Below are 23,182 nucleotides of genomic sequence, written 5' to 3' on the forward strand. Positions count from 1 at the left end.
CACATGTCCGTGGTTAAGTGGACATTGGGTACAACTGCATTTTGTAGGACACTGGTGACTCTTTTTCTGACGTCTGTGTACATTCTCGGTATCGCCTGCCTAGTGAAGTGGAACCTAGATGGTATTTGATACCGGGGACACAGTACCTCAAGAAATTCTCTAAGTCCCACTGAACTAACGATTACTGTCCCCTCTGCGCTGCACCCTGTCAGGACTTCATTACCGACCGGACGCCTGGGTTAATCAAGGGTGCCACTGACACCGGCTTTCAAATTCCCAGCTCCACCTCCATGTACAAAAACAGTGTGATGTGACGTTATTACGTCATGCTGCTCGCATACCCACCCGTCACACCCGCCACATACCCACCTCTCTCCTTCTATGCTATGCCAACGCCAGCCACTGACAATGTATCTGCTTTATTAGGATTGGTACAAATGTGGATATTTTATATGCGTTGACCATCAATAGGTGGTGCTAGACACGCCCAAAAGGCGGTGCTAGACACACCCCTCCAACGGTGCACCCCCTAATAAAAAGTCCTGCGCTCGCCAGTGATGACGACCGACTCCCAGCAGCAACAAAAGCAGCGGCAGCAACAGTAGGCGTTACACTCAAGGATCCTACGGAGGAATCCCGGTTAGGAGAGGAATCCTCAGTCTTGCCAGTGACATGGCTTGCAGTACTACTGACGTTCCTGACTGAGGAGGAAGTTGACACTGAGGGAGTTGGTGGTGTGGTTTGCAGGAGCTTGGGTACAAGAAGAAGAAGGGATTTAGGTGTCAGTGGACTGCTTCCGCTCTTATCCAAAGTTTCACAACTGAATTCTGATGAATGCGCTGCAGGGGACGTATAAGGGAGGATGTTCCTAGGTGGTTAACGTCCTTACCCCTAATTATTACAGCTTGACAAAGGCAACACACGGCTTGACACCTGTTGTCCGCATTTGTGGATAAATAGTTCCACACCAAAGAGGTGGCTTTTTTGGTATTTTGACCAGGCATGTCAATGGCCATATTCGTCCCACGGACAACAGGTGTCTCCCCGGGTGCCCGACTTAAACAAACCACCTCACCATTAGAATCCTCATCGTCAATTTCCTCCTCAGCGCCAGCAACACCCATATCCTCATTGTGGTGTACTTCAACAGTGACATCTTCAATTTGTATATCAGGAACTGGACTGTGGGTGCTCCTTCCAGCACTTGCAGGCGGCGTGCAAATGGTGGAAGGAGCCGCCTCTTCCCGTCCAGTGTTGGGAAGGTCAGGCATCGCAACCGCTGACACACTTGGACTCTCCTTGGGGATTTGTGATTTAGAAGAACGCACAGTTCTTTGCTGTGCTTTTTCCAGCTTAACTATTAGTATTTTTCTAGCGGGAGAATGAGGGCTTCCATCGTCATGTGAAGCTGAACCACTAGTCAAGAACATAGGCCAGGGCCTCAGCCGTTCCTTGCCACTCTGTGTCGTAAATGGCATATTGGAAAGTTTACGTTTCTCCTCAGACCATTTACATTTCTTTTTTTGGGTCTTTTAACTGAACTTTGGCTTTTTTTATTTTACATGCCCTCTACTATCACATCGGGCATCGGCCTTGGCAGACGACGTTGATGGCATTTTATCGTCTATGTCATGACTAGTGGCAGCAGCTTCAGCACTAGGATGAAGTGGTTCTTGAGCTTTCCCTATTTTATCATCCAAATTTTTTTTCTCCATAATTTTTCTGGAGTTATATAACAATGGGGGTCATTCCGAGATGATCGTAGCTGTGCTAAATTTAGCACAGCTACGATCTTTCACACTGTCATGTGGGGGCACACCCAGCACAGGGATAGTCCGCCCCACATGTCGGCTTACCCACCCCCCCCCTGCAGAAGTGCAAAGGCATCGCACAGCGGCGATGCCTTTGCACTTCAAGAGTAGCTCCCGACCAGCGCAGCTTTAGCGTGCTGGCTGGGAGCTACTCATCGCTCCCCAGCCCGCAGCGGCTGCGTGTGATGTCACGCAACCGTTGCTGCCCGTCCCCTATTCGGTCCGCCCACGCCTGCGTTGGCCGGACCGCGCCCACGACACGGCAGCCAAACGCCGCCGCTCCGCCCCCCCCCCGCCCAGCGACCGCCTCTGCCTGTCAATCAGGCAGAGGCGATCGTAGCAGCCCGACGGCTTTTGGCCGTCTGGCATGCGCCGAGGCATGCGCACTTCTGACCCGATCGCACCGCTGCGATAAACTGCAGCGTTCGATCGGGTCAGAATGACCCCCAATATGCGGCACAGGAGAGTGTTCCCCTACACCTCACAGGGCAAACCCTGTGAAATTGATTTGGATTAAATATTAATAACCCCTTTAAGTGGAGTAAATAATATACAGCACAGGACAGCACCACTGGAATTATACGGGAATTTTACGGCAATATCACGGGTATAATACGGCAATATCACTGGAATTATATAGTATCAATGGAATTATATGCCAGTATCACAGGAATTATACACCAGTATCACGGGAATTATACGCCAGTATCACAGGATATATGGCAGCAGCGGACACCACCACTGTGACTGGTCACTGGACTGATGCTGCACAACACAGCACTAGAATCGTCACCCCACTTTCCCGCCCACACAGCACACAGACACTGAGGACGGAGACACGTCCTCTCACTACACTCTCCGAGACTGGAGTGAAAATGGCCGCAACGCGTGGCTCCTTATATGGCATCCAAACCCCGCGAGAATCCGACAGCGGGATAATGACATTTTGCCTCGCTCTGGTTTCTGAGTCAGGCGGGAAAACCCGAGCCTTACTCGGATCCAGACTCGGGTAGTTAAGTTCGGGGGGGTTCGGATCTCAGGGATCCGAACCCGCTCATCTCTATTATTATTATTATTATTATTATTATTATTTATTCTACTATTATTATTATTATTATTATTATTCATTCTTCTAAATGATGACAATGATGGAATGTTCCTAGAGAAGACATTGTAGAGCAGAGTGCGGCGCCGCTGCCCGGTATCTCATGGGTTTGGGGGGGTGATGATAAATACAAAAGAAAACTGGAACTTTCCCTTGAAATTGGGGACAACAGACAGCTCTGTAAAATAATGAGACCACAAGCCCCAGCCAGAGCCGGATTAAGGGGGGGGCCCAGGGGGTAAGTACCCCGGGCCCCCCTCTTGACAAGGGCCCCCCACCACCCGCCACAGATCGGACCTCCGATCTGCGGCGCTGCGCTCCCAGCGGCTCACTGTTGGTTGCCCTGGTAACCTAACAGCAGTGGAAGCGGCGCCGGCGCCTCACAGAAGTACAGGACAGCTGAGCGACGGCTCAGCTGTCCAATGGTGTGTGAAGGCGCTGTGCTTCCAGCGGCTGCCTATAGGTTGCCCTGGCAACCTAATAGCAGCAGCGTGGAGGAGCGTGGAGGATCGCGCTCTCACTCTCCTCTCATGGATCACAAGCAGCCTGCCAGCGGCAGAGGGGAAAAAAAGTAAGCTGGGTGTATTTTTTTTTTTTTTATCATGTTGATAAATTGGAATTTTTGGCTCTGTCATGTTGCCATTATGTGTTTGTATGTATGTATAAAGTGTGTGTGTATATATATATATATATATATATATATATATACACACATACATACAATATATATATATATACAGTATATATATATAATATATATATACACATACAGTATATATATATATATATATATATATATATACACACAGTGTATATATATATATACAGTGTGTATATATATATATATATATATATATATATATATATATGTTGGGTAAGTGCGACCGGTCATCATAGTGACACCAGGATCCCGGCTTGGAGATGGCCGGGGGGGATGGCGAGCGCAACGAAGCCCCTTGCGGCCTCGCTGAGCTCGCCACACTACGGGCTCGGTGGTGAGCTGTGCTCACTACAGGTTCTTCTCCCACTCTATGGCTGTCGTGGACGTGTATGTATGTATATATGTGTGTGTGTGTGTGTGTGTGTGTGTGTGTGTGTATATATATATATATATATATATATATATATATACATACACATACATACACCTATAGATATATCAAATTTAGGGGCCCCGCAATTTGAAGTGCCCCGGGCCCCCCATAGTCTTAATCCGGCTCTGGCCCCAGCCAGCCCAGGCAGTGTTAATTTGGGTCGGTGTGCGGGCGCCACCTGGCGTCAGCAATGAGCACTGCACTCACTGTGACCGAGACACGCAGTGATACAATGTAACCGAGAGAGAAACAGAACGTTCTAAAATAAACCGCGCGCATGCGCACTCAGCTCTTTTAGCGTCTCCCAGCCGGCCACTGCGCAGGCGCACTCCGAGCGGCGGCCAGAGCGCATGCGCGTTTCTCCTCGCTGTAGTTCGGAAGTTTCCGGTGTAAGTACGGCAGCCCCGGTGACGTAGAGGGAGAACCTGGAAGTTGGGTGTGCAGGACCGGACACCCGAGACAGAGGGAGAGGACACAGGGGTAAGTGTGTGACGGGTGACCCTGGGGTGAGACACCCACACAGGGTAACACTGCACCTCTCAGTTCCTGTATATACCAGGATGCTGCCTGTGCTGTGTGTTGTTGTGTTACTGTCCCCTCACATGCTGCCTGTGCTGTGTGTTATTGTGTTACTCTCCCCTCACATGCTGCCTGTGCTGTGTGTTATTATGCCCTCACATGCTGCCTGTGCTGTGTGTTATTATGCCCTCACATGCTGCCTGTGCTGTGTGTTATTGTGCACTCACAAGCTGCCTGTGCTGTGTGTTATTATGCCCTCACATGCTGCCTGTGCTGTGTGTTATTGTGCCCTCACATGCTGCCTGTGCTGTGTTATTGTGCCCTCACAAGCTGCCTGTGCTGTGTTATTGTGCCCTCACATGCTGCCTGTGCTGTGTTATTGTGCCCTCACATGCTGCCTGTGCTGTGTGTTATTGTGCCCTCACATGCTGCCTGTGCTGTGTGTTATTGTGCCCTCACAAGCTGCCTGTGCTGTGTGTTATTGTGCCCTCACATGCTGCCTGTGCTGTGTGTTATTGTGCCCTCACATGCTGCCTGTGCTGTGTTATTGTGTTACTGTCCCCTCACATGCTGCCTGTGCTGTGTGTTATTGTGTTACTCTCCCCTCACATGCTGCCTGTGCTGTGTGTTATTGTGTTACTCTCCCCTCACATGCTGCCTGTGCTGTGTGTTATTGTGTTACTCTCCCCTCACGTGCTGTGTGTTATTGTGTTACTGGCCCCTCACGTGCTGTGTGTTATTGTGTTACTGGCCCCTCACGTGCTGCCTGTGCTGTGTGTTATTGTGTTATGGTCCCCTCACGTGCTGCCTGTGCTGTGTGTTATTGTGTTATGGTCCCCTCACGTGCTGCCTGTGCTGTGTGTTATTGTGTTATGGTCCCCTCACGTGCTGTGTGTTATTGTCCCCTCACGTGCTGCCTGTGCTGTGTGTTATTGTGCCCTCACGTGCTGCCTGTGCTGTGTGTTATTGTATTACTGTCCCCTCACATGCTGCCTGTGCTGTGTGTTGTTGTGTTACTGTCCCCTCACATGCTGCCTGTGCTGTGTGTTGTTGTGTTACTGTCCCCTCACATGCTGCCTGTGCTGTGTGTTACTGTCCCCTCACATGCTGCCTGTGCTGTTATTGTGTTACTGTCCCCTCACATGCTGCCTGTGCTGTGTGTTACTGTCCCCTCACATGCTGCCTGTGCTGTGTGTTGTTACTGTCCCCTCACATGCTGCCTGTCCTGTGTGTTACTGTCCCCTCACATGTTGCCTGTCCTGTGTGTTACTGTCCCCTCACATGCTGCCTGTCCTGTGTGTTACTATCCCCTCACATGCTGCCTGTCCTGTGTGTAACTGTCCCCTCACATGCTGCCTGTGCTGTGTGTTACTGTCCCCTCACATGCTGCCTGTCCTGTGTGTTATTGTTACTGTCCCCTCACATGCTGCCTGTCCTGTGTGTTATTGTTACCGTCCCCTCACGTGCTGCTTGTGCTGTGTTATTGTCGCCTCACATGCTGCCTGTTCTTTGTGTTATTGTGTTACTGTCCCCTCACGTGCTGCATGTCCTGTGTGTTATTGTGTTACTGTCCCCTCACGTGCTGCCTGTCCTGTGTGTTACTGTCCCCTCGCATGCTGCCTGTGCTGTGTGTTATTGTTACTGTCCCCTCACATGCTGCCTGTGCTGTGTTATTATGTTACTGTCCCCTCACGTGCTGCCTGTGCATTGTTATTGTGTTATTGTGTTACTGTCCCCTCACGTGCTGCCTGTCCTGTGTGTTATTGTCCCCTCACGTGCTGCCTGTGCTGTGTGTTATTGTGTTACTGGCCCCTCACGTGCTGCCTGTGCTGTGTGTTACTGTCCCCTCACGTGCTGCCTGTGCTGTGTGTTATTGTGTTGTCCCCTCACGTGCTGTGTTATTGTGTTATGGTCCCCTCACGTGCTGCCTGTGCTGTGTGTTATTGTGTTATGGTCCCCTCACGTGCTGCCTGTGCTGTGTGTTATGGTCCCCTCACGTGCTGTGTGTTATTGTCCCCTCACGTGCTGCCTGTGCTGTGTGTTATTGTGCCCTCACGTGCTGCCTGTGCTGTGTGTTATTGTATTACTGTCCCCTCACATGCTGCCTGTGCTGTGTGGTGTTGTTACTGTCCCCTCACATGCTGCCTGTGCTGTGTGTTGTTACTGTCCCCTCACATGCTGCCTGTCCTGTGTGTTGTTACTGTCCCCTCACATGCTGCCTGTCCTGTGTGTTACTGTCCCCTCACATGCTGCCTGTCCTGTGTGTTACTGCCCCCTCACATGCTGCCTGTCCTGTGTGTTACTGTCCCCTCACATGCTGCCTGTCCTGTGTGTAACTGTCCCCTCACATGCTGCCTGTGCTGTGTGTTACTGTCCCCTCACATGCTGCCTGTGCTGTGTGTTGTTGTGTTACTGTCCCCTCACATGCTGCCTGTCCTGTGTGTTACTGTCCTGTGTGTTACTGTCCCCTCACATGCTGCCTGTCCTGTGTGTTACTGTCCCCTCACATGCTGCCTGTCCTGTGTGTTACTGTCCCCTCACATGCTGCCTGTCCTGTGTGTTATTGTTACTGTCCCCTCACATGCTGCCTGTCCTGTGTGTTATTGTTACTGTCCCCTCACATGCTGCCTGTCCTGTGTGTTATTGTTACTGTCCCCTCATGTGCTGCCTGTTCTTTGTGTTATTGTGTTACTGTCCCCTCACGTGCTGCATGTCCTGTGTGTTATTGTGTTACTGTCCCCTCGCATGCTGCCTGTGCTGTGTGTTATTGTTACTGTCCCCTCACATGCTGCCTGTGCTGTGTTATTATGTTACTGTCCCCTCACGTGCTGCCTGTGCATTGTTATTGTGTTATTGTTACTGTCCCCTCACGTGCTGCCTGTCCTGTGTGTTATTGTCCCCTCACGTGCTGCCTGTGCTGTGTGTTATTGTGTTACTGTCCCCTCACATGCTGCCTGTGCTGTGTGTTACTGTCCCCTCACATGCTGCCTTTGCTGTGTGTTATTGTGTTACTGTCCCCTCACATGCTGCCTGTGCTGTGTGTTACTGTCCCCTCAGCGCTAGTGATCACTTCAGACTATTCAGTTCCGGATTTGACGTCACAAACACGCCCTGCGTTTGCCCAGCCACGCTTGCTTTTTCCATGGCACACCTGCGTTTTTTTCGAACACTCCCTGAAAACGGTTAGTTGACACCCAGAAACGCCCCGTTCCTGTCAATCACTCTGCGGCAACCAGTGCGACTGAAATGCTTCGCTAGACCCTGTGCAAAACTACATCGTTCGTTGTGCCCGTGCGTTATGTGCCGCATATGCATGCGCAGAACTGCCGTTGTTTAGCCTAATTGCTGCGCTGCGAACAAATGCAGCTAGCAATCAACTCGGAATGACCCCCAATAATCATACAATGCTTGGCTACATGAATGTCCTGTATTATAATGACTACGGGGCTCAGCAGTCTGATATTAGCCTAGTACCATGGAAAACATTTGACATTATCCTCAGCGTCAATGTTGTTGTAATCATTTTATAATTACACTTACGGTATATTATTTTCTCTGACGTCCTAGTGGATGCTGGGAACTCCGAAAGGACCATGGGGAATAGCGGCTCCGCAGGAGACTGGGCACAAAAGTAAAAGCTTTAGGACTACCTGGTGTGCACTGGCTTCTCCCCCTATGACCCTCCTCCAAGCCTCAGTTAGATTTTTGTGCCCGAACGAGAAGGGTGCACACTAGGTGGCTCTCCTGAGCTGCTTAGTGAAAAAAGTTTAAGTATAGGTTTTTTATTTTCAGTGAGTCCTGCTGGCAACAGGTTCACTGCACCGAGGGACTAAGGGGAGAAGAAGCGAACTCACCTGCGTGCAGAGTGGATTGGGCTTCTTAGGCTACTGGACATTAGCTCCAGAGGGACGATCACAGGCCCAGCCATGGATGGGTCCCAGAGCCGTGCCGCCGGCCCCCTTACAGAGCCAGAAGACAGAAGAGGTCCGGGAAATCGGCGGCAGAAGACGTCCTGTCTTCAATAAGGTAGCGCACAGCACCGCAGCTGTGCGCCATTGCTCTCAGCACACTTCACACTCCGGTCACTGAGGGTGCAGGGCGTTGGGGGGGGGGGGCGCCCTGAGACGCAATAAAAACACCTTAGATGGCGAAAAATACATCACATATAGCTCCTGGGCTATATGGATGCATTTAACCCCTGCCAGTTTTTCCTTAAAAAAGCGGGAGAAAGGCTCCGCCCCCTTCTCGGCGGCCTATCTCCTCAGCACACAAGCGCCATTTTCCCTCACAGCTCCGCTGGAAGGACGTCTCCCTGACTCTCCCCTGCAGTCCTGCACTACAGAAACAGGGTAAAACAAGAGAGGGGGGGCACTAATTTGGCAGATTAATCAATATAGCAGCTATATAAGGGAAAAACACTTATATAAGGTTATCCCTGTATATATATATAGCGCTCTGGTGTGTGCTGGCAAACTCTCCCTCTGTCTCCCCAAAGGGCTAGTGGGGTCCTGTCCTCTATCAGAGCATTCCCTGTGTGTGTGCTGTGTGTCGGTACGTTGTGTCGACATGTATGAGGAGGAAAATGGTATGGAGGCGGAGCAATTGCCTGTAATAGTGATGTCACCCCCTAGGGAGTCGACACCTGACTGGATGGTCTTATGGAAGGAATTACGTGATAGCGTCAGCACTTTACAAAAGACTGTTGACGACATGAGACAGCCGGCAAATCAGTTATTACCTGTCCAGGCGTCTCAAACACCGTCAGGGGCTCTAAAGCGCCCGTTACCTCAGATGGTTGACACAGACCCAGACACGGACACTGACTCCAGTGTCGACGGTGAGGAAACAAACGTATTTTCCAGTAGGGCCACACGTTACATGATCACGGCAATGAAGGAGGTTTTGAACATTTCTGATACTACAAATACCACAAAAAAGGGTATTATGTGGGGTGTGAAAAAACTACCCGTAGTTTTTCCTGAATCAGATGAATTAAATGAGGTGTGTGATGAAGCGTGGGTTTCCCCCGATAAAAAACTGCTAATTTCTAAAAAATTATTGGCATTATACCCTTTCCCGCCAGAGGTTAGGGCGCGTTGGGAAACACCCCCTAGGGTAGATAAGGCGCTCACACGCTTATCAAAACAAGTGGCGTTACCGTCTCCTGATACGGCCGCCCTCAAGGAGCCAGCTGATAGGAAGCTGGAAAATATCCTAAAAAGTATATACACACATACTGGTGTTATACTGCGACCAGCAATCGCCTCAGCCTGGATGTGCAGTGCTGGGGTGGCTTGGTCGGATTCCCTGACTGAAAATATTGATACCCTGGACAGGGACAGTATATTATTGACTATAGAGCATTTAAAGGATGCATTTCTATATATGCGAGATGCACAGAGGGATATTTGCACTCTGGCATCAAGAGTAAGTGCGCTGTCCATTTCTGCCAGAAGAGGGTTATGGACGCGACAGTGGTCAGGTGATGCGGATTCCAAACGGCATATGGAAGTATTGCCGTATAAAGGGGAGGAGTTATTTGGGGTCGGTCTATCGGACCTGGTGGCCACGGCAACGGCTGGGAAATCCACCTTTTTACCCCAGGTCACCTCTCAGCAGAAAAAGACACCGTCTTTTCAGGCTCAGTCCTTTCGTCCCCATAAGGGCAAGCGGGCAAAAGGCCACTCATATCTGCCCCGGGGCAGAGGAAGGGGAAAAAGACTGCAGCAGGCAGCCTCTTCCCAGGAACAGAAGCCCTCCCCCGCTTCTGCCAAGTCCTCAGCATGACGCTGGGGCCTTACAAGCGGACTCAGGCACGGTGGGGGCCCGTCTCAAGAATTTCAGCGCGCAGTGGGCTCACTCGCAAGTGGACCCCTGGATCCTGCAGGTAGTATCTCAGGGGTACAAATTGGAATTCGAGACGTCTCCCCCTCGCCGGTTCCTGAAGTCTGCTTTACCAACGTCTCCCTCCGACAGGGAGGCGGTATTGGAAGCCATTCACAAGCTGTATTCCCAGCAGGTGATAATCAAGGTACCCCTCCTACAACAGGGAAAGGGGTATTATTCCACGCTGTTTGTGGTACCGAAGCCGGACGGCTCGGTGAGACCTATTTTAAATCTGAAATCCTTGAACACTTGCATACAAAGGTTCAAATTCAAGATGGAGTCACTCAGAGCAGTGATAGCGAACCTGGAAGAAGGGGACTATATGGTGTCTCTGGACATCAAGGATGCTTACCTCCATGTCCCAATTTGCCCTTCTCACCAAGGGTACCTCAGGTTTGTGGTACAAAACTGTCACTATCAGTTTCAGACGCTGCCGTTTGGATTGTCCACGGCACCCCGGGTCTTTACCAAGGTAATGGCCGAAATGATGATTCTTCTTCGAAGCAAAGGCGTCTTAATTATCCCTTACTTGGACGATCTCCTGATAAGGGCAAGGTCCAGGGAACAGTTAGAGGTCGGAGTAGCACTATCTCAAGTAGTACTACGACAGCACGGGTGGATTCTAAATATTCCAAAATCGCAGCTGATTCCGACGACACGTCTGCTGTTCCTAGGGATGATTCTGGACACAGTCCAGAAAAAGGTGTTTCTCCCGGAGGAGAAAGCCAGGGAGTTATCCGAGCTAGTCAGGAACCTCCTAAAACCAGGCCAAGTGTCAGTGCATCAATGCACAAGGGTCCTGGGAAAAATGGTGGCTTCTTACGAAGCGATTCCATTCGGCAGATTCCACGCAAGAACTTTTCAGTGGGATCTGCTGGACAAATGGTCCGGATCGCATCTTCAGATGCATCAGCGGATAACCCTGTCTCCAAGGACAAGGGTATCTCTCCTGTGGTGGTTGCAGAGTGCTCATCTTCTAGAGGGCCGCAGATTCGGCATTCAGGACTGGGTCCTGGTGACCACGGATGCCAGCCTGAGAGGCTGGGGAGCAGTCACACAGGGAAGAAATTTCCAGGGCTTGTGGTCAAGCATGGAAACGTCAGTTCACATAAATATCCTGGAACTAAGGGCCATTTACAATGCCCTAAGTCAAGCAAGGCCTCTGCTTCAGGGTCAGCCGGTGTTGATCCAGTCGGACAACATCACGGCAGTCGCCCACGTAAACAGACAGGGCGGCACAAGAAGCAGGAGGGCAATGGCAGAAGTTGCAAGGATTCTTCGCTGGGCGGAAAATCATGTGATAGCACTGTCAGCAGTGTTCATTCCGGGAGTGGACAACTGGGAAGCAGACTTCCTCAGCAGACACGACCTCCACCCGGGGGAGTGGGGACTTCACCCAGAAGTCTTCCACATGATTGTGAACCGTTGGGAAAAACCAAAGGTGGACATGATGGCGTCCCGCCTCAACAAAAAACTAGACAGATATTGCGCCAGGTCAAGGGACCCTCAGGCAATAGCTGTGGACGCTCTGGTAACACCGTGAGTGTACCAGTCAGTGTATGTGTTCCCTCCTCTGCCTCTCATACCCAAGGTACTGAGAATCATAAGAAGGAGAGGAGTAAGGACTATACTCGTGGCTCCGGATTGGCCAAGAAGGACTTGGTACCCGGAACTTCAAGAGATGCTCACGGAGGACCCGTGGCCTCTACCTCTAAGAAAGGACCTGCTCCAGCAGGGACCCTCTCTGTTCCAAGACTTACCGCGGCTGCGTTTGACGGCATGGCGGTTGAACGCCGGATCCTGAAGGAAAAAGGCATTCCGGATGAAGTCATCCCTACCCTGATCAAAGCCAGGAAGGATGTAACCGTGCAACATTATCACCGTATTTGGCGTAAATATGTTGCGTGGTGTGAGGCCAGGAAGGCCCCTACAGAGGAATTTCAACTGGGTCGTTTCCTGCATTTCCTGCAAACAGGACTGTCTATGGGCCTAAAATTAGGGTCCATTAAGGTTCAAATTTCAGCCCTGTCGATTTTCTTCCAGAAAGAACTAGCTTCAGTTCCTGAAGTTCAGACGTTTGTCAAGGGGGTACTGCATATACAGCCTCCTTTTGTGCCTCCAGTGGCACCTTGGGATCTCAATGTAGTTTTGGGGTTCCTAAAATCACATTGGTTTGAACCACTCACCACTGTGGACTTAAAATATCTCACATGGAAAGTGGTAATGCTGTTAGCCCTGGCTTCAGCCAGGCGTGTCTCAGAATTGGCGGCTTTATCCTATAAAAGCCCTTACCTAATTTTTCATACGGACAGGGCAGAATTGAGGACTCGTCCTCAATTTCTCCCTAAGGTGGTTTCAGCGTTTTCACTTAAACCAGCCTATTGTGGTACCTGCGGCTACTAGGGACTTGGAGGACTCCAAGTTGCTGGACGTAGTCAGGGCCCTGAAAATATGTTTCCAGGACGGCTGGAGTCAGAAAATCTGACTCGCTGTTTATCCTGTATGCACCCAACAAGCTGGGTGCTCCTGCTTCTAAGCAGACTATTGCTCGTTGGATTTGTAGTACAATTCAGCTTGCACATACTGTGGCAGGCCTGCCACAGCCAAAATCTGTCAATGCCCATTCCACAAGGAAGGTGGGCTCATCTTGGGCGGCTGCCCGAGGGGTCTCGGCTTTACAACTTTGCCGAGCTGCTACTTGGTCAGGGGCAAACACGTTTGCAAAATTCTACAAATTTGATACCCTGGCTGAGGAGGACCTGGAGTTCTCTCATTCGGTGCTGCAGAGTCATCCGCACTCTCCCGCCCGTTTGGGAGCTTTGGTATAATCCCCATGGTCCTTTCGGAGTTCCCAGCATCCACTAGGACGTCAGAGAAAATAAGAATTTACTTACCGATAATTCTATTTCTCATAGTCCGTAGTGGATGCTGGGCGCCCATCCCAAGTGCGGATTGTCTGCAATACTTGTACATAGTTATTGTTACAAAAATCGGGTTATTATTGTTGTGAGCCATCTTTTCAGAGGCTCCTCTGTTATCATGCTGTTAACTGGGTTCAGATCACAAGTTGTACGGTGTGATTGGTGTGGCTGGTATGAGTCTTACCCGGGATTCAAAATCCTTCCTTATTGTGTACGCTCGTCCGGGCACAGTATCCTAACTGATGCTTGGAGGAGGGTCATAGGGGGAGGAGCCAGTGCACACCAGGTAGTCCTAAAGCTTTTACTTTTGTGCCCAGTCTCCTGCGGAGCCGCTATTCCCCATGGTCCTTTCGGAGTTCCCAGCATCCACTACGGACTATGAGAAATAGAATTATCGGTAAGTAAATTCTTATTATAATGTGCATGCAGTTCCATGCCTTTACTGGAAAGGGTGACTCCCTATTCCTTATCTCCCGGTTCTTTCTGTTACTGCGTATAGTAAGGAGTAGTGTTCAGCCAATTCCGGCCCATCAAGCAGCACCACATGTATATATAACACATGTAATTGTGACAGGGAAGGTGGCCCCTCTCAGCTCTGGGCCCCATAGCAGCTACACTCTCTGCACCTATGGTAGCTATACCTCTGTGTATATAACACATGTAACTGTGACAGGGAAGGTGGCCCCTCTCAGCTCTGGGCCCCATAGCAGCTGCACTCTCTACACCTATGGTAGCTACACCCGCTATATAACACAGGGAAGGTGGCCCCTCTCAGCTCTGGCCCCATAGCAGCTGTACTCCCTGCACGTATGGTAGCTACACCTTGTATATAACACATGTAACTGTGACAGGGAAGGTGGCCCCTCTCAGCTCTGGGCCCCATAGCAGCTGCACTCCCTGAACCTATGGTAGCTACACCCTGTATATAACACATGTAACTGTGACAGGGAAGGTGGCCACTCTCAGCTCTGGCACCATAGCAGCTGCACTCCCTGCACCTATGGTAGCCTCACCCTTGTATATAACACATTTAACTGTGACAGGGAAGGTGGCCCCTCTCAGCTCTCGCCCCATAGCAGCTGCACTGCCTGCACCTATGGTAGCTACACCCTGTATATAACACATGTAACTGTGACAGGGAAGGTGGCCCCTCTCAGCTCTGGCCCCATAGCAGCTGCACTCCCTGCACCTATGGTAGCTACACCCTGTATATAACACATGTAACTGTGACAGGGAAGGTGGCCCCTCTCAGCTCTGGGCCCATAGCAGCTGCACTCCCTGCACCTATGGTAGCTACACCCGCTATATAACACATGTAATTGTGACAGGGAAGGTGGCCCCTCTCAGCTCTGGGCCCCATAGCAGCTGAACTCCCTGCACCTATGGTAACTACACCCTGTATATATAACACATGTAACTGTGACAGGGAAGGTGGCCCCTCTCAGCTCTGGGCCCCATAGCAGCTGCACTCCCTGCACCTATGGTAATTACACCCTGTATATAACACATGTAACTGTGACAGGGAAGGTGACACCTCTCAGCTCTGGGCCCCATAGCAGCTGCACTCCCTGCACCTATGGTAGCAATACCCTGTATATAACACATGTAACTGTGACAGGGAAGGTGACACCTCTCAGCTCTGTCCCCATAGTAGCTGCACTCCCTGCACCTATGGTAGCTACACCCTGTATATAACACATGTAACTGTGACAGGGAAGGTGGCCCCTCTCAGCTCTGGCCCCATGGCAGCTGCACTCCCTGCACGTATGGTAGCTACACCCTGTATATAACACATATAACTGTGACAGGGAAGGTGGCCCCTCTCAGCTCTGGGCCCCATAGCAGCTGCACTCCCTGCACCTATGGTAATTACACCCTGTATATAACACATGTAACTGTGACAGGGAAGGTGACACCTCTCAGCTCTGGGCCCCATAGCAGCTGCACTCCCTGCACCTATGGTAGCAATACCCTGTATATAACACATGTAACTGTGACAGGGAAGGTGACACCTCTCAGCTCTGTCCCCATGGTAGAGGCTAGAATCAAGTGGGCTAAGGGACCTTTTCAGTAAGGGGGAGGAGTTACGACGCAAGGGGGAGGAGCTAGGCCAGCGGGATAGTTCCTCTACTATCCACGCCACCAACTATTACCTTTAGTAATTAGGTGGTGAGCGAAGCGGAGCGGAGCGAGCCACCGTGCCTGAAGCGAGCCCGCGAGGGTACTTTTCGGGTACCCTGTTCGTCCGTAGCTCCTCCCCCTGGTGACGTAGCTCCTCCCCTCAATACGTCACAAGGTCCCTTCAGCCCCTCCGATATAGAACCAACCCTGTCCCCATAGTAGCTGCACTCCCTGCACCTATGGTAGCTACACTCTGTATATAACACATGTAACTGTGACAGGGAAGGTGGCCCCTCTCAGCTCTGGCCCCACGGCAGCTGCACTCCCTGCACGTATGGTAGCTACACCCTGTATATAACACATGTAACTGTGACAGGGAAGGTGGCCCCTCTCAGCTCTGGTCCCATAGCAGCTGCACTCCCTGCACGTATGGTAACTACACCCTGTATATAACACATATAACTGTGACAGGGAAGGTGGCCCCTCTCAGCTCTGGCCCCATGGCAGCTGCACTCCCTGCACGTATGGTAGCTACACCCTGTATATAACACATATAACTGTGACAGGGAAGGTGGCCCTTCTCAGCTCTGGCCCCATGGCAGCTGCACTCCCTGCACGTATGGTAGCTACACCCTGTATATAACACATATAACTGTGACAGGGAAGGTGGCCCCTCTCAGCTCTGGGCCCCATAGCAGCTGCACTCCCTGCACCTATGGTAGCTATACCCTGTATATAACACATGTAACTGTGACAGGGAAGGTGGCTCCTCTCAGCTCTGGGCCCCATAGCAGCTGCACTCCCTGCACCTATGGTAGCTACACCCTGTATATAACATATGTAACAGTGACAGGGAAGGTGGCCCCTCTCAGCTCTGGCACCATAGCAGCTGCACTCCCTGCACCTATGGTAACTATGCCCTTTGGTAATGATCAGCTTTCTTAAAATATGGTCACAAAAGTTTTACATTTTTTAGTACAGTGAAACCTCGTGTAGCAGATGATCCCATCATGATCCCAAAATTAAACTTTGGGGATTTATTAACAACTGTGTGAACAATTTTGAGATTTCTTTTTCAAAACGTTAAAAATTTTGCTTTTTGAAAATAAACATTTTGTTTTTAAAATGTTTCATTTTTATTGAAACATACTGCTGTATAAATATGCTTGTAAATAGAGGTTTAAAATGAGACATTGTCCAGCTCTCTAGCTCTAATAGGTGAGCTGCAACTGCAATGTTAATAGCAAATTCTTTGTGAAAAATTGCAACTTTAAAGGCATATAACGTTAAAAGCAGTGTACATGTCAGCCTAAGATGTTGAAGTTATCATTACACCCATGGGATCAATTAAAATACCAAATTTCATTGCAATCAGAAATGGTCCGTTTGAAACCCTGTTTTGGTTTGGTGTGGAATAACCACTTAGTAAAATCCTGCTGCGTTGCAGGTGGGGCAGGTGCCCGGTCCTGGCACCCGCAGTGGCAAACGCAGGATATCTAGAGGGGGGGTTTACAAATGCAGTACACAATCTCCCGCTCTGCGGAACATTGGAGCAATTGTGGGAGTCTGGGGGAGCGGTAGAAGAACCTAGTAAAGACCATGGACATTAATGTATACTTTATGGAATACAGTATTAATATTTAACACTGTAGATGGTCTATAGTATAGGCTGTATCACACATTTAAATAAGTGGTCAGGAAAAAGATTAAACATACCATAATAAATACATACACAAACATAATAGAACCAGTCCTGCACTTTCTAAGTACACATTCTCCCACCTCATGGTAAGGCTCCTGTCTTTTCTTCCTGGTAGCTACTCTCTTGTCCAGTGTACTGATTGAGGATTCACACAGCAAACTTGGTAGAAGAAGATGCTACCACAGGGCACGTGCAGCAGCTCTGCTCTGTCCCTTAAACTGCATGATGTGGTGTTAGCTCTAGTTATCATATTATATACCATTGCTGTTGTTTTCATAATTTGAGTCACTTGCCAAGAGGAGGGGGGTTTCCGGACCCCCCCCCCCGCGTTTGCCTTCGAAGGGTGCCCATAATGGGAAAGATCCAGCTGTTGGACCCGAAAGACAATCAGCCGGATCACTGTCGGTTACATATCTGTAACGGGGACCGCGTGCGTAGACAGGAAGCACTATTTTCCGCCTTGTCTGATAAGGATTGTAGCGCTTCTGGAATTGCCGCTGTTTTCTGTCCGCAAGCTGCAGTACCACACAAAATGCCCAGTATTGCCTGTGATATGACAAAGCATGGGCACACGGTTGCATAACAACACACCGGTCAGGTTGCTACTGTGTTTTGAGATCAGTTGCAGAGTAACTAATTACTTCCCAAGAGTGTCGGCTCCTGAACCAAATCTTAGCGGAGGCATACGTCCTTCTGTAAAATAGAGGAAGGAAATGTTCCTCTGTCCAGCGGTTGTTGGACTACAAGTACCAGCTACGGAGACATGTTTCTTTTAACTGCTGTGTACATTAAACACAGTTTTATGCAGTGTAGGAATGTAACACTCCCTTCACAGGCCACGTGCTGTATATATACCTTTAGTGTGCCATGATGTGCACGTCTGGTGTCTTAACGATGTTTGGAAGGAGCTGATGTACAGTAAGTGTCTGTCTGGATGCTGGTAACTGGTTAACGTGCCAGGTAAGTCCGTTTGTTCCTAAGCTGGAAGTTTAACGCTTGCTCATATCACATGAAAGTCGGGAATTTGTTTCCTGATGTAAAAGGAAAGTGGTGAGTTCTGCCGCTTTATAAGTGCTAAGATTACTTTCATATCCTATCAGACTTACACTATGGCAGGTATATATCACCTGTATCGAACTGTATTGAGCACATTTCTTCATTTTCCACCTAGACGCTAGAGAGTCTGTTAAACGAGTTTTAGAATTTAGGTGAGCGAGTCCAGTAGTTACCAATAGTAACGAGAGGCTGCGTAAGTCATACTGGAACTTTTAGTTCTGCAGTGGATAACGAGACAGAAATTGTCTAAGCCCGCTTAATATTGTAGCTGTTTACGTAACTTTTTTAATGTTTTCTTTTTATGATTTCGCTGAGTGTGGTATTTATTCCTGCGTTTTCTTTGTGGTTCTGCTGGAGTGCTGGAAGTTGCTGTCACTGGTCTGACCAGGTTTCTGCCGCTTGTGTTTGTGTGAAAGGTGTGTATAGTGGTGTTTTGAAAGTTTGTGAACCCTTCATCATTTTCTATATTTCTGCTGAAATTTGGCCTAAAACTACCTCATATTTACCTACTAAAAGTACATAAAGAGAAACAAATGAGGCAAAAAAAATTAGACATGCTCATTTTTTTAGTGAGGAGAATGATCCAATATCACATATCTGTTGAGTGGCAAAAGTATGTGAACCTTTGCTTATGGTAGCCGGTCTTTAGGTCGACCACTATTGGTCGACACGGTCACTAGTTCCACGTGGAAAAGGTTGACGTGAGTTTTTCACATTTTTTGTTTTCTTAAAATATTTTAAACTTTTTCATAATTTACGATCAACGCGGACTACGATTGGGAATAGTAACCTGTGCTGAGCGCAACGGTAGCAGAGCGAGGCACCTTGCCCAAAGCATGACGAGCGAAGCGACCCATGTGAGGGGATACGGTGCACTAATTGGGGTTACTGGTCACTTTACCAAGAAAACTCCCCCAAAAAATGTAAAAAACTCATGTAGAACTTTTTCGATGTCGACCTAATGACCGTGTCGACCTATTTCAGTTGTTTACCTAGTCACTGTTGACCAATAGTGGTCAACCTAATGACTGTCGACCTTGTTACTGTTGTCCCTATGATTGACACCATGGCTTATATAGGAGGAAGGCTCAGTGCATCCTGGGACCTGAAAGTTTATTTGGTGCTTGATTCTCTCCAAACCACCTATACCCCATGGTAAATCTTGCGGCGCCTATGGACTTCGAAGAAACAGTTAGCAATGGTAAGTCTACCATAACTCTTGATTTTAAGTGAAGTGTAGCCTCAAGGAGAGTGCCTTCCCGGTTGTGGCTAAGATTGCCCTGCTACTGGTCTCCTCTTGTCCAAGATTGTCATGCCATATACCCCTTACACATCTCCAATGCCGAATCCCACCCGGGAATTGAAAACGAGTCCTTCCCGGCACTGGAGGCTACTTGTTGGCTTCCCGACCCGGCAAATTGCCGAGCCGGTTGCCATAACGGTGGGGGGCGGAGCCGACAGCAGCGGGGGAGGCAACGCTGTAAGATAAGCTCATCTCCGTGCTGCCTCTTATTGAAGTAAACGGGTGCCGGATAGCCTCAACCCGGGAATCCGTTTACGCTACCACTGACCCAGTATTCAACCTGGGAATAACACTGCTTTATTCCCGGGTTGAATTACCGGGTCAGGCGACCCAGGAATTCGACCATGACCCTTTCACACCGCACACCGTCCCGTGTCGACCCCGGCAATATGCCGGGTTGATACTGGGTTATTTGTCCGATGTGAAAGGGATAATAGGTTTTTTCATGTCTAAGGTTGCCTTGGCAGGCGTCATGAGTCTACTTGTGGCCAAGGTTGGTGCTCTTTGAGCCATGCAGTTGAATTGGGAGCATGAATCATGAAAATAGCCTGTGAAATGTGCGTAAGGTAGACCCGTGAGCGCAGGGTTACTTAAATTGGCTCCTGAGGGCAAGAAGGCAAAACTGTGCTAGAGCATCTCAGAGCTTTAATGTCACAATGAATGTCTAAGGGTTTCTCTTTATCCACACTCAAGGTAGGGGCATCAATATTCAGTGCTTTCTCACAGGCTAAATTGACCTCGGGAGAATTGCTCATTATTTCTTTTCCAGCCAGTGCAGATATTTTGCCCCTCTGTCTGAATCTTTGTGGCACTTTGGGACTTCAGTCTAGTGCCAGATGCTCTGTTTCAACAAATTCAGAAGATGTTGAGATGTGCGTTGGTCAAAGTAGTGTTCCTGATGGCAATTCATTTCTGCCGGGAGTGTTGGAGAGTTACAGGCACCATGGTGAAATCAACTTTTATTTTATTTCTAAACATCTAGCCAGATAAAGTGTTCTAAGAACCAGTCCAATTACCTACCAAAGGTTGCATCTACATTTCCTGCTAACCAGGTGATTATTTTACCATTGTTTAATCCAGAGCCAGTGAATAGCAAGAAGAAGTGACTACATTGGGAACATAGAGTGGAGGTGCATCAAGCCTTCCAAAGAGTGGAGAAATTGCCAATCGGTCAGCTTCTAGCATTTATCAAGTACTCTATAAAATCATAGGAAAAAGCTGATTAGTTCCTTTGCCCAACTTCTACACTTCAGTCTTTAAAAGGCTTGTAACACATGTACCTCTTAGTAAGGGAAAGTCATTGCGTGTTTATCCAGGACAGAGTGTTCTAAGAATACTGAACGCCCATTTATGATTCCAGTGGGTTCTTCTTCTTAACATGCCATTTCTAGATGGATTGGGAAGTAATCCTGTATAAGTACAAGAAATGTGGACAGATGGTTAAAACTCACTGCACTGAAACCTCAGCAACTTCTGAGGGGTCCAAACCGGTTGACAGAACTTTTCCAGGTTCTGTCCATCCGTAATCTCTTTAGTCACCTCCACCTGGCCATATTACCCGCTGCTAACTTGCAGATCGGGAATCCTGTTCACACATCATCTTAAATGTGTGATTGTGCGAAATGATGCGTCGTAATGTCTCTGCGGCATTCCCTGTTCCATAGCTTGTGTCCCTTTTCAGGCTTCTTACTATTATCCTTTATATGGTGAAACAAGGGTTCCGCAGCGCCTTACAAAGTACTTAAATGAGCAAATGAAGAAAATAGTGACTTACAGTACAAGACAATGTAGGACAAGTACATGGTATATATACATTGCTGCGTCCGCAAACATGACACTGAGATACGCATCAGGGTGGCAGAAACAGAGAGTAGAGAAGCACGTGAGGGGAGAGGGCCCTGCTCGTTGAAGCTTACATTAAATGGGAGAGACAGACAGGGGTGACACAGATGGGGAAGATAGTGAGCGTGGAACAGAGGGTTAGGATGTGATTTGTTGAAGTTGTCATGGAGAATGGAAGGACAATACAGCAGAAAAGAAATTGGTAATTATGATCTGGTAGGTACTCCATGGCTGGCCAGGTTTCTCGACCAGGTTGTTTCAGATGCTACATATATTGTTTCAGAGGCTGCCTATGAAGTTACTCGGGCACAAGAGAAGTGGAGGAGCCGCGGTATACTGTATGTACCATCTGGACTCTTTATGTACCAGTCTCAGCAGAGAATATGGCATCGCAGGATGATGGATGATCAGATACATATTGGCTGTTATCTTGCGCTGACTTCACATGAGTTACACAGACGGCGCGCACACACTGTTGAAAGGGCTCGGTGGTTGCGGCGTTTACATTGCAACACTCCTATATTAAGTATCTTTCCGAGTATGTCACTTCTGCTCCCAATTGCAGAAGTAAGGCGCTGTCATCAAATCTCTGCAGCTCTCCAGTTGTGTTATGGCCAGACGTTACAATCCGTGTTCTATAGGTTGTATATAGAAAAAACCCAGCGCAAAAAAAAAAAGGAAGAATACAATTCTGCAAAACGCTTTATTGCGAATACAGCCTGCAATACAAACCAGTAACAATATATCCACCTGGCTGAGGCAAATTACAGTCACACCTGTGATCGGGTTCCAGTGTATACAGTAGGTCGGCAGTCGGTATGTTGACGGGAAATAGGTTTACCGTGCTCAGAGTCTACATGCATGTGGTCGACACAAGTTGTTGTTGTTTTTTTTATATACATGTTTTTTAACTCTTGCTCGATTTACCATCCACGTGGACTACTGTCCGTAATAGTGACCTGCCCGAAGCGTAGTGAACTTGCGAGTGTACACGTTTACACTGATTGTGGTCACATATGATGGAACATTGAAAAAGACACCCAAAGAAAAACAAACAATGTGTTGACCATACAAACTCCACACAGTTAGGGTCATGGTGGGAATCCTACCCATGACCTCAGTGCTGTGAGGCAGCAGTGCTAACCATTACACCATCCGTGCTGCTATCTATATGCTCTGTATGAAGGAGATGTTTATTGTTATCGATGGTGTTTCCTGCAATTGCATTGCCATCTCAGGAGGTAATGCAGTGTATAGTGATGGATGTGTGGGCGGGCGATAACACTATGCGACCCCCTAAAGGTGCGTGAGAAAATGAACGTTGGCTTTCTTTAGTAATAGACTGTAATGTGCTCAGACGGACATGGCGGCGATCTATGGCTGCACTTCACTTTCAATTGAATATCCTCCCCTGTAAATTCAATTGAGTTGTGGCCTGGAGCCAGAAGGGCAGTGCATATAAAACCTCATCGCTGAAGCTTTTGTGGGTTCTTTCCTCTTGGGGGGGCAATGAATGCACATTGTCCCTGGCTCCATAAGAGAACCTGCTGGCTCTGGGATGTGAGTGCGTGGCTCCTGAACGCCACGTTATTTTTGGCCGCCCCTGTACTAGGGCTGCTAGAAGATGGGTATCTGTAACCTAATGTGGGGTTTCGTGGTATTTGCGTCAGCACTCGTGTACACTATGTAGCATTTTCCCACCCTGCCAGATTACTGTCCGATGTCCCAGAACAAACTCCGCCCCACTAACGTAACAGCTTACGCTATGAGACCACCGATTTCCGTGGCTTTTCCACAGACCGATAAAGAAAGGTACAAATGT

At 48.9% G+C, this 23,182-nt stretch overlaps 1 protein-coding gene across 1 annotated transcript in view; it reads left to right on the plus strand.

Moving 5' to 3' along the window:
- Positions 1–4,331: 4,331 nt before the first annotated feature.
- The window catches only part of TRAF6 (TNF receptor associated factor 6), a 51,749-nt gene continuing 32,898 nt past the window's right edge, over positions 4,332–23,182 (plus strand). The window contains exon 1 of the mRNA XM_063946286.1: positions 4,332–4,490. The gene's annotated coding sequence lies outside the window, so the exon portion shown is untranslated. The remainder of the gene's footprint in view (positions 4,491–23,182) is intronic.

This window comes from Pseudophryne corroboree, chromosome 11 (assembly GCF_028390025.1).
Source record: "Pseudophryne corroboree isolate aPseCor3 chromosome 11, aPseCor3.hap2, whole genome shotgun sequence".
NCBI classification, from domain to species: Eukaryota; Metazoa; Chordata; class Amphibia; order Anura; family Myobatrachidae; genus Pseudophryne; species Pseudophryne corroboree.